The following is a 13,265-nucleotide window of genomic DNA, read 5'->3' on the forward strand; positions in this document are numbered from 1 at the left end:
CCAAAGAATTATGGGGATAATAGCTTGCTAAGGGCGCTGGGAGATGCAGCTATGTGAGGGGGGTGGGTGGGTGGGCCTGAAATCTAGTACCAGTCCAAAGCTGCCACTATTTTTTACCACACAATAGGGTTGCCATAAATCCGGACACAAAGTGGTTGAGCTTTATTTTGACTTCTGACGTCAGTTGGCATACATCCGGATTTTCCCATTCAAGCAATTTCTGCCCAGACACTGCTTCTGAAAGTCACAGGTGGGCAAAGGGGAAAAGGACATTTATCAGTTCCTTGGTGGGCATTCTCTGTATTTATTGATCGACGAATGTAGATCAATAAATATAATAGTAAATAAATAAAATAAAACACGCAGCCTCTTCCCCGACTCTCACAGATTCAGAGTCAGACCCTGACAGCAAACAGGACAGCATCAGGCTATGCAACAGAACATAATGAAAGCAATTCCCAAGAGACTATTATTATAACAGTCTCTATATTCCTGAACCAATGGGAGGGTGAGCTGCTCAGCAAGTCATATACTCAAACTCGCTGGTGTTGTTATGGTAACCCGGTGCACCTGGCATGCGTATCTCAGAACATCCAGGTGTGTGGGGGGGGGTCCTCAATACATGAGACTGTGGTAGAACCTAGACACATATAAAAAACTGTTGTGAAAATGCTTTTTTAAAAAAAAGTTTTGAAAAATATATAGAATTTTTCATAGCTCACCATCGCCATCTGCTGTCACACTTGTATAATGTACTTTACAACACACTTAAAGTGTTTCATTTTCAGCTGTATAGCTGAGTCCCAAGTGCTGTGTAATTTAAACCCCCTGTCCACATTACACCAACAGGGACAACAAGCAAAAGCGAGAGAGGCAATGGATGTGAGCCAAACCTTTGTAGGCTACACCCCAGCCACACAAGCCAGGCACTTCTACACATACCCCTCTCCATCATTATCACAGTTCAAGGGCACTTTACAACCAAGCAAAAGCACTCAAGGGCCTGGAGCAGAGCTGCTGAGAGGCGTGGCCTAGGTGGAGCAGCTGTGACCTGGGGAGAGTCTCAAGGGGACAAATTCAGCCTCCAGTCCTGAGGTTCCTCACCTGTGCTTCACATATGGTGGGGAGGGGAGGTCCAGGTGGTCTCTGTAACTTGTGCTTCATAAAAGATTTTTATCCAGCTTGGAAGGCTCACAGGTTGTTAAACACCCAGTTAGTTGAAACTGAAAATGCAAGCGTCACTCGAGAAGGAAGGCTGCGATAACATGGGATGTGTTACACGAGATGCAATCTTAACCCCAGCGCTACAGTTCGGCCACAGTGGCCCCTTTTACATTGGCTGGGTATTTAGAAATACAAGACTCCCTTTGTCCTGGGACCAGTCATTCTCTGACACCTTATGCCCTGGATTGTTGGAGCATGGAGGCTCATCCCCCTTTTTTCACTTAATGAGGTCGTTTTCTTTTCTCTGGGTCTGAAGGAGCATATACCTCTGTGCAGTTCAGCATGTCTGCATGTCTGGCTGGCTGTTTTAATGAGAAGTTTCGGATTTCCCCATGATCTAGTGCCACAAAAGAAAGCACTGCAAGTATTAAACTTCTAATTGATTCCACTTAAAGACTGCCGTGCCCTTTGGGGGAAATGTACGGCATGTACAAATTAGTGGGAAACACAGCACACTGTCAAATCCTCAATTTCATTTATTTACTCGGTAATTTGTGTTCTGGCCTTCCCTTGCAGGATTTAAGGGACCGGTTGATACATTTTGAATCAGCACTGATTTTCTGCAGTGATGCTCATGAGTGGTGTGATGGCTTGAGCATAAGGGGAAGCATAATGCGCTGCGAGAGACTATTCCAGATATGGGTGGCCTTTAAAACCTGGTTGCTGTAGCTTAATCGTTACAATAATGCTGTTCTGGGTTTGTGGGTGCCAGACTTCTAATCCCTTTAAACCTAGCAAGTGTTAAAATATAAAGCTAGCTAGCTGCCTCATGAGATGATCACCTGGGTGAAGGGCCATTAAGAAAGTAAAGGAAAGGTGATGGGCCATTAAGAGAAGAGAAGAGAAGAGAAGAGAAGAGGCACTGTGGCAGATGACAAATAGGTGGAACTCCTCCTCCCACTCTTAGATACCGGTAGTTAGTAGGACAAAGCAGGAGTTTTAGGGCAGAGTTTATTGTGCTGCAACCTATAGGAAAAAGCTGCAGGCTAGAAAGGCGGAGAAAAAATCATGACTGAATCCAAGACTGTGGCTATGGGGAAAAACAAGACCCTTTTTGGTGTTGATGCTGTGAACTCCATTGTAGGCTCAGGCTGTACAGTGGTACCTCGACTTCCGAATGCCTCGACTTCTGAAGGTTTCGACTTCCGAAGTTGGCAAACCCGGAAGTATTTTCGCTGCGTGCGCGTTCTGCACGTGTGCAAAGCGCAAAATCGTGCTTCGCGCATGCACAATAGCACTCTGCTTTTGCATCATCTGCAATGTCTCAGACAAAGTGTTGGTCTGAGGCGCTAGGGCAGGGAATAGCAGCAACCACACCCAAGAAAGTATTCTGCAAGTCGGGCACCTGTTCCAGCCATGGAAGAGCTACAGAAAGATTTAGATGAGGTGAAAGAGCTTTTGAAAAAAAGCACCAAGAAAGAGAGTTCATGAGGTCTTGCTGGCAGAAAAGAATAAGATAGAAAGAGAAATCAAGAACCAGCTACCAATCAAAATAAAAGCAGAAACATCTGAAGAAGAAAGACCACCTCCAACAGGATACACAGTGAAAATCAACAATTATGCTTGGGATCAGTCAGCTAAATTTTTTAAAATCTACATCGCTTTAAGTGGAGTTCAGTGTCTCCCAGCTGAGCATGTGAAGGTGCGCTTCACAGAAAGATCATTTGATCTGCTAGTGAAGAATCTGAATAACAAGAGCTACACTATGACATTCAACAGTCTTCTGAAACCCATCTCTGTGGAAAGCAGCCCATGGAAGATCAAAACAGATATGATATTGATATTGTAGGAAAAAGCATGAGGGAAAATGGGAGTGTCTAACACTAGTTGAAAAAGACACTAAGGGGAAGGATAAAGCTGCTTTGATACCTTGGACCTGAGTGAAGCGTTGATGAATCTCCTGGAAAAGATGTATGCTGAAGGTGATGATGAAATGGAGAGGTCAATGAACAAAGCCTGGGTTGAGAGTCAAGAAAGCAAGTCAAAGATTATTTACCAATAGATATTTGAACAAATAACCATCTTAAATGTACATCTTTTGTATGGGGCTTCTGCTGAGATCAGAGAAAGTGTTGCTGTTTACATAATCTTCTGTGCAAAAACAAGTTTTACATTTCAGGCATGCAGAAAAGCTTTTCCTTCAAAAAAAAAAAGGAAGGAAGGAAGGAAGGAAGGAAGGAAGGAAGGAAGGAAGGAAGGAAGGATTCTGCTAAGTGGCCGTTTAGCAGGAGGAATTAGGGGAGGCGGGTCAGCTCCAGCTGTCATAGGACACCTTGAATTATTATTATTATTATTATTATTATTATTATTATTATTATTATTATTATTATTGCTGTTATTATGATTCTCTTAAATGGCACATCCAATGATTTAATTGTGCATTGGCTTCCATGCAAATGCAAAAACTGAACTCCAGGCTCACTTGCGCATGCCACCTTTCAAAACTGGAGACTTGAGCAATATAATGCAGGTGCAAATCATTGCAAAGCATCACTGTTGCCTTCACTTCAAAAAAAGAAAATAGTTAACTGTGCATCCTTCCCCATTCTGCAGACATAACACAATGCAGATCATTGGCTCAACAGCGCAACAGCTTGGGCAACTTAATTTCTGAGCACCCCTAGTGCCTGTTCACATCACCTACATGAACAAGTGAGATTTTCATAGGGAGTGGGAAACTGGGGGTATTCACAGAGCCCCTCCTTTTACAGTGATCCAGGACTCATTAGCATCAGACATGGCTGCCTGTACTGCCAGCTCACGTCAGTGTCAAAGAGTCTCGGTAGATTAAGCCCTTGAATATTCACCTCCACCCGTAACCTGCTCTTCTGATACTGCATTCTACCGGCTGCCATGCTGCCATCTTGGAGCCACGCTTGTGTCTGAATGGGGTGGGGAGCCTGCTTATCAAAGGCAGTGTTTTGCTGGCGTTTGCAGGATGGATGTAAACATGAATAGCTGCGCCGTGTGCACACCTCCACACCACAAACAGCTCGTCTTGTGCTGTGACAGCAATAAAATATTCATATCCTGCTCAGCAATGCCATGATGAGAGCGTACACCGTTCCTCCACAAAGCCTGTCAGTGCGTCTTATTCACTCTTTTGCCCTTCCTTATATAGGAACTAGTGTATTTCAGCCCGTTCAATAACGGGCGCTAGAACATCCTGGGGTTTGGAGAAGCGCTTGCGCAGCGCTTCTCCGAACCCTGGGACCTGTCCTTACTGTCGGCGGCAGGGGGACAGGAACGGAGGAGGAGAAAGCGCTGCTTTCTCCTCCTCCGTTCCTCTCTCCCAGCCGCCGACAGCAAGGAGACATCCTGGGGTTTGGAGAAGCGCTTGTGCAGCGCTTCTCCGAACCCTGGGACCTGTCCTTGCTGTCGGCGGCAGGGGGACAGGAACGGAGGAGGAGAAAGCGCTGCTTTCTCCTCCTCCGTTCCTCTCTCCCAGCCGCCGACAGCAAGGAGACATCCTGGGGTTTGGAGAAGCGCTTGCGCAGCGCTTCTCCGAACCCTGGGACCTGTCCTTACTGTCGGCGGCAGGGGGACAGGAACGGAGGAGGAGAAAGCGCTGCTTTCTCCTCCTCCGTTCCTCTCTCCCAGCCGCCGACAGGAAGCAGACATCCCGGGGTTCGGAGAAGCGCTTGCGCAGCGCTTCTCCGAACCCTGGGACCTGTCCTTGCTGTCGGCGGCAGGGGGACAGGAACGGAGGAGGAGAAAGCGCTGCTTTCTCCTCCTCCGTTCCTCTCTCCCAGCCGCCGACAGCAAGGAGACATCCTGGGGTTTGGAGAAGCGCTTGCGCAGCGCTTCTCCGAACCCTGGGACCTGTCCTTACTGTCGGCGGCAGGGGGACAGGAACGGAGGAGGAGAAAGCGCTGCTTTCTCCTCCTCCGTTCCTCTCTCCCAGCCGCCGACAGCAAGGAGACATCCTGGGGTTTGGAGAAGCGCTTGTGCAGCGCTTCTCCGAACCCTGGGACCTGTCCTTGCTGTCGGCGGCAGGGGGACAGGAACGGAGGAGGAGAAAGCGCTGCTTTCTCCTCCTCCGTTCCTCTCTCCCAGCCGCCGACAGGAAGCAGACATCCCGGGGTTCGGAGAAGCGCTTGCGCAGCGCTTCTCCGAACCCTGGGACCCGTCCTTACTGTCGGCGGCAGGGGGACAGGAACGGAGGAGGAGAAAGCGGCGCTTTCTCCTCCTTCCTTCCTCTCCCCCAGCCGCCGACAGGAAGGACGCGCGCACTCTCCCCCCCCCCCGCCTCCTCCAACCGCCGCTCCTCACGGCCAGGGAGGGTTGTGAGGAGGCCTTCGCCGGCCTCCACCCCGGCGGGAGCGGCGGTTGGAGGAGGCAGAGTGGGGGGAGAGTGCGCGCGCGCAGTCTCTGCTGTCCAATCCCTGTATCCCTGGGGCACATGCGCAGTGACCCAGGGACACACGGGACATCTGGACGCAGGGACAACATGGACATTATTATATAGGACTAGTGGATTTTAGCCCGTTTAAAAACGGGCGCTAGAGGAAGCGGCCTGCCGGGACTGGCTTGGCGGTGGCGGGTCTTCCCGCCACCACCAAGCCAGTTCGCAGCGGGGGCTTTTCGCCGTTTGCCTTCCCCTGAGGGGGAGGCAAACGGCGAAAAACCCCGCCGCGCCGCAATTCGGCTCCGGGACTGGCTTGGCGGTGGCGGGTCTTCCCGCCACCGCCAAGCCAGTCCGCAGCGGGGGCTTTTCGCCGTTTGCCTTCCCCTGGGGGAGGCAAACGGCGAAAAACCTCGCCGCGCCGCAATTCGGCTCCGGGACTGGCTTGGCGGTGGCGGGATGTTCCCGCCACCGCCAAGCCAGTCCGCAGTGGGGGTTTTTCGCCGTTTGCCTTCCCCTGGGGGAGGCAAACAGCGAAAAACCCCGCCGCGCCGCAATTCGGCTCCGGGACTGGCTTGGCGGTGGCGGGTCTTCCCGCCACCGCCAAGCCAGTCCGCAGTGGGGGTTTTTCGCCGTTTGCCTTCCCCTGGGGGAGGCAAACAGCGAAAAACCCCGCCGCGCCGCAATTCGGCTCCGGGACTGGCTTGGCGGTGGCGGGTCTTCCCGCCACCGCCAAGCCAGTCCGCAGTGGGGGTTTTTCGCCGTTTGCCTTCCCCTGGGGGAGGCAAACAGCGAAAAACCCCGCCGCGCCGCAATTCGGCTCCGGGACTGGCTTGGCGGTGGCGGGTCTTCCCGCCACCGCCAAGCCAGTCCGCAGTGGGGGTTTTTCGCCGTTTGCCTTCCCCTGGGGGAGGCAAACAGCGAAAAACCCCGCCGCGCCGCAATTCGGCTCCGGGACTGGCTTGGCGGTGGCGGGATGTTCCCGCCACCGCCAAGCCAGTCCGCAGCGGGGGCTTTTCGCCGTTTGCCTTCCCTCGAGGGGGAGGCAAACGGCGAAAAACCCCGCCGCGCCGCAATTCGGCTCCGGGACTGGCTTGGCGGCGGCGGGGAAAAGGGGAGGAATTCCTCCCCTTCTTCCCGCCGCTGCCAAGCCAAAGCGGGCCTCCCTCCGCGCCCGCTGCCGCTTCGGCTTCCTCGGGTTCCCCGAGGAAGCGCCGTCCCATGCCGGAGGTGTGCGGCAAGGCTGCCGGGGGGGGGAGCGCTTCTCTCCCCCGCCGCCTCACCGCGCACCTCCAGCATGAGACTGGGCTTCGGAGCGGCGGTTGGCGGAGCGGCAGTTGGCTGTTCCCTGTGTCCCGAGAGCACGGGTCCAATCCCTGTGTCCCTGGTTGTCCCTCCGTCCAATCCCTGTGTCTCTGGGGGACATGCGCAGTGACCCAGGGACACACGGGACATCTGGACGCAGGGACAACATGGACATTATTATATAGGATGTTAAGGAACGTATTCTAATGAGGACTCCTTTCATCCGCAAGGTTCTGTCTCATTTACGGCCTGTTTTTTTTTCCAAGGAATGGAGGGAGGAAACAGTGGAGAGAAAAAGGCGAGGCTCTTCCCTCCTGCAAAGAGGCTTCTGGCAATTAAAATAGGAATAGGTCAGTCACAGCAATGCAGGATACCAATCTTGATTTAGAGCTAGAGGTGGCGTGTTTCTCCTTTGCACTTGGCATGAGTTGGAAGGTGATGCAGAATAACTTTTCCTAGGGAGGCATGCACATCTTGACATTTAGAAACCTATTAATCAATCTATCTTCCCTTCGTTCCATCAGCCCTGCTGTGCTTGCAGGGGCTCCAGTGCAAACGGAGATCTTCGCATCAGTAGGAGATGCCTCTTCCTCTGTGCTGGTGAGGAAGGGAAGCAGTTGCTCTGACAATGAAATGTGGGGAAGGGCTATAGCTCAGGGGCAGAGCACCTGCTTTGCATGCAGAGGGGCTCAGGTTCAACTTTGAGCATCTCTAGTTACTCCACCTGGAGTACTGTGTCCAGTTCTGGGCACCACAGTTCAAGAAGGTGAACAGCTACCACTTTCAGGGGCATGCTGTCTCTGACTGTACACATAGTGGGGAAACAGGCATGTATGTATCTTAAGCCAGGGACACGCAACGAGATACTCTCCAGAAGTTGTTGGACTATAGTTTCCATCATGGGTGCCATCTTGAATAAAATATGGGGTAGACAGGTAAGCCCCACCTAATCGATCACAAGACGCACCATCTGAATGGCAATGCCTATCAACTTTGGCGAGGGGGCCGGCGCTCTCAATTATTTTATTGGGGGGCCAAAGGGACCTTGGCCCATATGGAGTTGGATCCCATGGCTCCCATCTTCCCTGACCATTGGTCATGCCAGCTGGGATTGATGGGACTTGTAGTCCAGCAACATCTGGAGGTCATCCTATTGACTCGCCCTGATCTTAAGGCTTAATGGTGAATCAGGGCAGAAAGTATGGAGAAGTTGTGTGTGTGTGCTGCATGGATGCACCCAATGAGATGGACTTTAGTGCATGGAAGCTTATGTCATAGGTTGTTTATTTCTTTATTAAATGTGTTGGTTGCTTTTTCTCGCCCAGGGCCACCCAAAGCAACTTACAATCAAACGATAAATTCGTTAGACCGAAAGGTGCCATGAGATCAGCATTTCTGCGTCTGACAAAACACAGGTCGAAATAAAAACAACCCCACCCATGCCTACTTGTGAATGCATAGAATTATTTCCCCCTTTTATTATCTAAGTAAGATAAAAGCTCCAAAAGAATCAGTAATGAGTGTTCAGGTGCCCTCTAGCCTATCATGAGCAGACCCCCATCCTGACACCATCACATACTGTATGCTGTGGACTTCATAGGTTATGTCATATTGCGACTTCCTGGTTGCCTCTCAGGCACTGTTTGTAATTCCTGCTTGCACAGGAATCAGACGATGTGATCCTTTTCAAGCCAAAAGCAGAATTTGCAAGACAGAGTTGATGTGCAATCACGGAAAGATAAAAGCAACTCATGTTTAGATAATTTCACATCAGATACTGATCGCCGGCAAGAACAATTACTCTATTAAATTGAAATTCATGAATAATTCACCAGCTTCACCCAAGAACAAAATCCAAAAGTAGCAGGGGTGTTTGATGATCAATGAGAATGGCCAGTTTTAAATAACTGAAGGACAATTTTATGAACTGTGCATTTGATTGTTTAATCAGCTCATGCTGTGGATTATGAATCTTTGTGTTCTTATTATTTTTCTCACTTTTCAATTTATGCACAGCAGTTTTTTTAAAAAAAAGACCAAAGAACATATTCTTGCTAAAAGCTTTATTAGTAAAAACCCATCCTCTTACCATGAAATCCTATACCTGTCTACTCAGAAGTAAGCCTCCTTGATTTCAACAGAACTTACTCCCTGTCGGCAGGATATAAATAAATTAGTAGTAGTAGTAGTAGTAGTAGTTGCTCTCTCTCAACAATATAATATAAAACTAACACAACACCACAGGTAGATATCAGTCCTAGAAATAATTAGGAGATGCAGATGGAAAGAGGTAGATTTAAAGTTATATTGATAATAATAATAATAATAATAATAATAATAATAATAATAATAATTTATTATTTATACTGCCCATCTGGCTGGTTTTCCTATCTTGTAAAGTCTCTCTCTCTCTCCCCCCCCCTCCTCTCTCCCTCTCACACACACACGTATTCAGATTTATATTCCCTTCTACTTTAATGAAGCATTTATACATAGCAAATGCACTTCTTGTGACCTGAGCCAGGTAGTTGATGCCTATTTAAACTGTGTCTGTTAATGCTGTTGCACTCATCTTATTCTGGTAACACATTCATTTACATCCTGATTTATGTTAAGAGCACTGAGACCATGCAAAGGGCAAATGAATAATGAGATTAATTAATGTGATCATCATTTTTCACCACTCTTAAATAAACTTCTTGACCTTTTCCCCCAACAACCCACCCCCACCCTAAATCCTGCAGGGGTTTTTTGGCAACAAGCTGGCTGCAATCAGTTTAGGAAAGGTTCTATCAACCTGTGCTGAGGTTCATAACTCTGGAAGCACACTGTGTTTATTGCCGTGAACTCTTGTGACCTAAGGAGAAGCAACCTGCTCTTGTGCTGTTAGATGTAGCTTGATGTGCAAAACTCCTCAGGTTCTCAAACTCAGTAGATCAGTCAGCAAGAGAAGTTTTTCACCTTCTTTTGATATATATCTCACCTGGTGTCTCTCTATTCTCCTATGCAGGGATTAGGAACCTGTGGGCCTCCAGATGTTGTTGGACAGCCAGTATGGTGTAGTGGTTAAAAGTGGTGGACTCATAATCTGGTGAACTGGGTTCACGTCTGCTCCTCCACATGCAGCTGCTGGGTGACCTTGGGCTAGTCACACTTTTTTGAAGTCTCTCAGCCCCACTCACCCCACAGAGTGTTTGTTGTGGGGGAGGAAGGGAAAGGAGAATGTTAGCCACTTTGAGACTCCTTCAGGTAGTGATAAAACAGGATGTCAAAACCAAACTACTACTACTACTACTACTCCCCCTCCTCCTCCTCCTCCTCCTCCTCCTCCTCCTCCTCTTCTCCCATCACTCCTGATCACTGGCCACCTTGGCTGATGGGAGTCGGAGTCAAACAACATCAGCAGAGCCATAGTTTCCCAACCGTTGCCTGTGGTTTTTGTTCCACCAGCTTCCACCATCCAAAGGCCTCTTGCTTCCTTAAAAGATCTCACCCTTATACTTGGGACAGCCTCCCAAAACACCTCTGTGATGCCACCTCTCCAACGTCCTTCAAAGCCTTCCTCCAAACACACCTTTACAGCAACCCCCTAGTTAGCATGCTCTGCTAATATGCTCCAGCCCAAGCAGTAGTGCCAGTTGTTGGGTGGTGGGAACAGTGTTCTAGCCAAGAAGGATCTTTTACTGCACACAGAGTCCAGGGACGCCAGATCACATCCCACTTGCACCAGTTCAAGACCCAAGGAACAAAGTCAGGTCAAGTACAGGCCAGGTTCTAGCAAGGCAAGGTGAAATACAGCAAATAGTAAAGTGAGATAAGCAAGGTCAGGCGAAGCAGAAGTCCAAATGGAAAGAAGCAAGGTGGGTTAGCAGCCTGGATCAGTGGCATAGAGTGTGTTGCCAGCGCCCAGGGCCACACATAGAGTGTGGGTGGGAGGAAGAGAAACAGACAGAGTACGCATGCGCATTCAACTGCCTAACGGCATCCGCTTTATCCACGACAACGCAGCCGCAGAGATAAGAAGAGTCATTCTATTGTCTGGAGAAGTAACTGCCTGGTTTGCATGGAGAAACCGTATTCAACAGAGCCCAGCAACAGAAGTGCCCAGCTGTATTGAGGCAGCACTGGGTGTTGAAATTTTGCGCCCGTAACAATTTTGAGCCTGGGGCAACCGCCAATGTGGAGTCTCCCCATGCTACACCACTGCCCTGGATTCCTTCAAGTTGCACCTAAGTTAGTAGGCAGGCTTAACCGTTGCTCCAACAATCAGCAAACTCGGGCTGACCCTTAAATAGACATCCAACTAGTTCTTAGACTCTGCAGATTACCCTCGTGACATTCTTTGGAGGGCTTTACGCAGAGGCTTGACAGCCATATGTCAGGAATGTTTTGGTGGTGTTTCCTGCTTGGCAGGGGGTTGGACTGGATGGCCCTTGTGGTCTCTTCCAACTCTATGGTTCTATGATTCTGTGACTCTATGATTCTATGACTAGCTGTGGCAGAGAGGCACATGGAAATTCAACCCTGCCAACACTAAAACAAACACCTGGAAAACTAGGCTGCAGATACACCGTACCTTTAAAACATATTCAAAGCACATCCATTGCCTTCTGGCAAAAGAATTGCCCTCCTCTAAACCCACTCCAATTAGTTTACGTCCTCCTTAAAGAGTGAGGGTCTAACATTAAAGAGCATTTCTGCACGCACTTACAAAGGAGCCTGATCAGCCTGAACATTAACTTTGCAATTGGAACATCTCATTTTACATTCCAAGCTGGATTTGAAAATAATGCTCTGTTCACAGCAATATCCAGGCACTGCAAGCTGTATAAATCTGTATTCTACGTTGACTAATTAATTGCAACCTTTGGTGACATCTCTGGTAACGTCTAGTTCTGCCATGATTCACGCCATAAGCAGAACCCACAATTCTCTTTGCCACTCAAAGCTCAAGTTACATCTCATAGAGAGATTCTTGGGAGATCTTTACTCGGAAATAAATCCTGTTGTGCCTAGTGGGTCTTCCTCCCAAGTAATTGCGTATAGGATTGTAACCTTAGAAGGTTTCTCCTTACACGCAGAGCTTCTGATTCTGCATGAGGTGAACTAATTAGATGACAAATTAGATGATTAGTGAAGGGATCGTGAGTTCAACAAACAAAAGAACATCTTGGCACCATTATCAGGGCAGCCACATGCACCAGCTCATCATCCCTTCATTGGGGATGATTAATGATTTATTTTATGTGTGAATTTCACATTCCTGGCTTGTTTTTTGGGGGTATGAGAGGTAGTTTGTGTTAATCTCTCAGAACAATTTGCTACATGCATTTTTTTTAATGAACTCTCTCACCCATTGTTAGGCAAGCAATAAACTTGCAAAAATTGAATAATTCTAATTACCAGAGTTGACAAATTAGCATTTAAGACATTCTTGCCCCGCCATGCTCCCGCAAGTCCAGTGAAAATCAATGCAAATTATGTTTAGCACTTTCTACCAAGTACACAACACCATACGGTACTTTGCAGCACCGTGGGCGAGGAATATAGCCGTCAAGATGTCATTCCCGAGGAACCTCTGGGCACACAGCTCTTTTTGCAAAGCATCCAAGCAAGTCGAAAGAGGATTCGAGTTGCGGTGTATTTTTGCAAATAATTCCTAAGCAGCTCTCTGCAAATCCCAGTTTATGTATCCCTTCTGTACATCAACCCGGGGATTCCTTGCAAGAACTGAGGCTCCAGAGCCTCCCTTCACTTCAGCGGACGAGGCACCTCTAGGTACCCAAAATTATATGTACAGTCGTACCGCAGAAGTTGAACGGAATCCGTTCCGGAAGTCCGTTCGACTTCCAAAGCGTTCGGAAACAGGAAGCTCCTGCAGCCAGTCGGAAGCCACGGAAGCCGTGTTGGACATTCAGGTTCCAAAGAACGCTCGCAAACCGGAACACTCACTTCCGGGATTGTGGCATTCAGGAGCCAAAACGTTCGACTCGCAAGGCGTCCGGGTTCCAAGATACGACTGTACATATTTCATTTGGCCTCCACTGAAGTGAATGGGAAGCCCCACTTTTGCTGGAGGTCAGCAGGTATACCAGTGAGCTTTTTGGTACCAGAAATAGTAGCAGAAGCAGCAGTGGTAATAACTTTATCACCTGCCCTTTCCCAACAGGTCCCAGGGCAGGTTACAGCAATTTAAAATAAAAACAGCTGAAGCAGATTCATGTGCTGTTTGCTGGTGTCATCCTGAGCTTTAAGCATCAATAATCTTCACATCCCAGCACCATTTTGCTCATCACTTTTATCTAACAGATTAAAAATAAATATATACTTCAAGCTACCTAGATCAGGCATCCCCAAACTTTGGCCCTCCAGATGTTTTGGACTTCAATTC

General features: G+C 48.7%; 1 pseudogene; it reads left to right on the forward strand.

The window, feature by feature from the left end:
- Positions 1–2,580: 2,580 nt before the first annotated feature.
- Positions 2,581–3,279, forward strand: LOC118085895 (calcyclin-binding protein-like; annotated as a pseudogene).
- The last annotated feature ends 9,986 nt before the right edge of the window (positions 3,280–13,265 follow it).

This window comes from Zootoca vivipara, chromosome 1 (genome assembly GCF_963506605.1).
Source record: "Zootoca vivipara chromosome 1, rZooViv1.1, whole genome shotgun sequence".
NCBI classification, from domain to species: domain Eukaryota; kingdom Metazoa; phylum Chordata; class Lepidosauria; order Squamata; family Lacertidae; genus Zootoca; species Zootoca vivipara.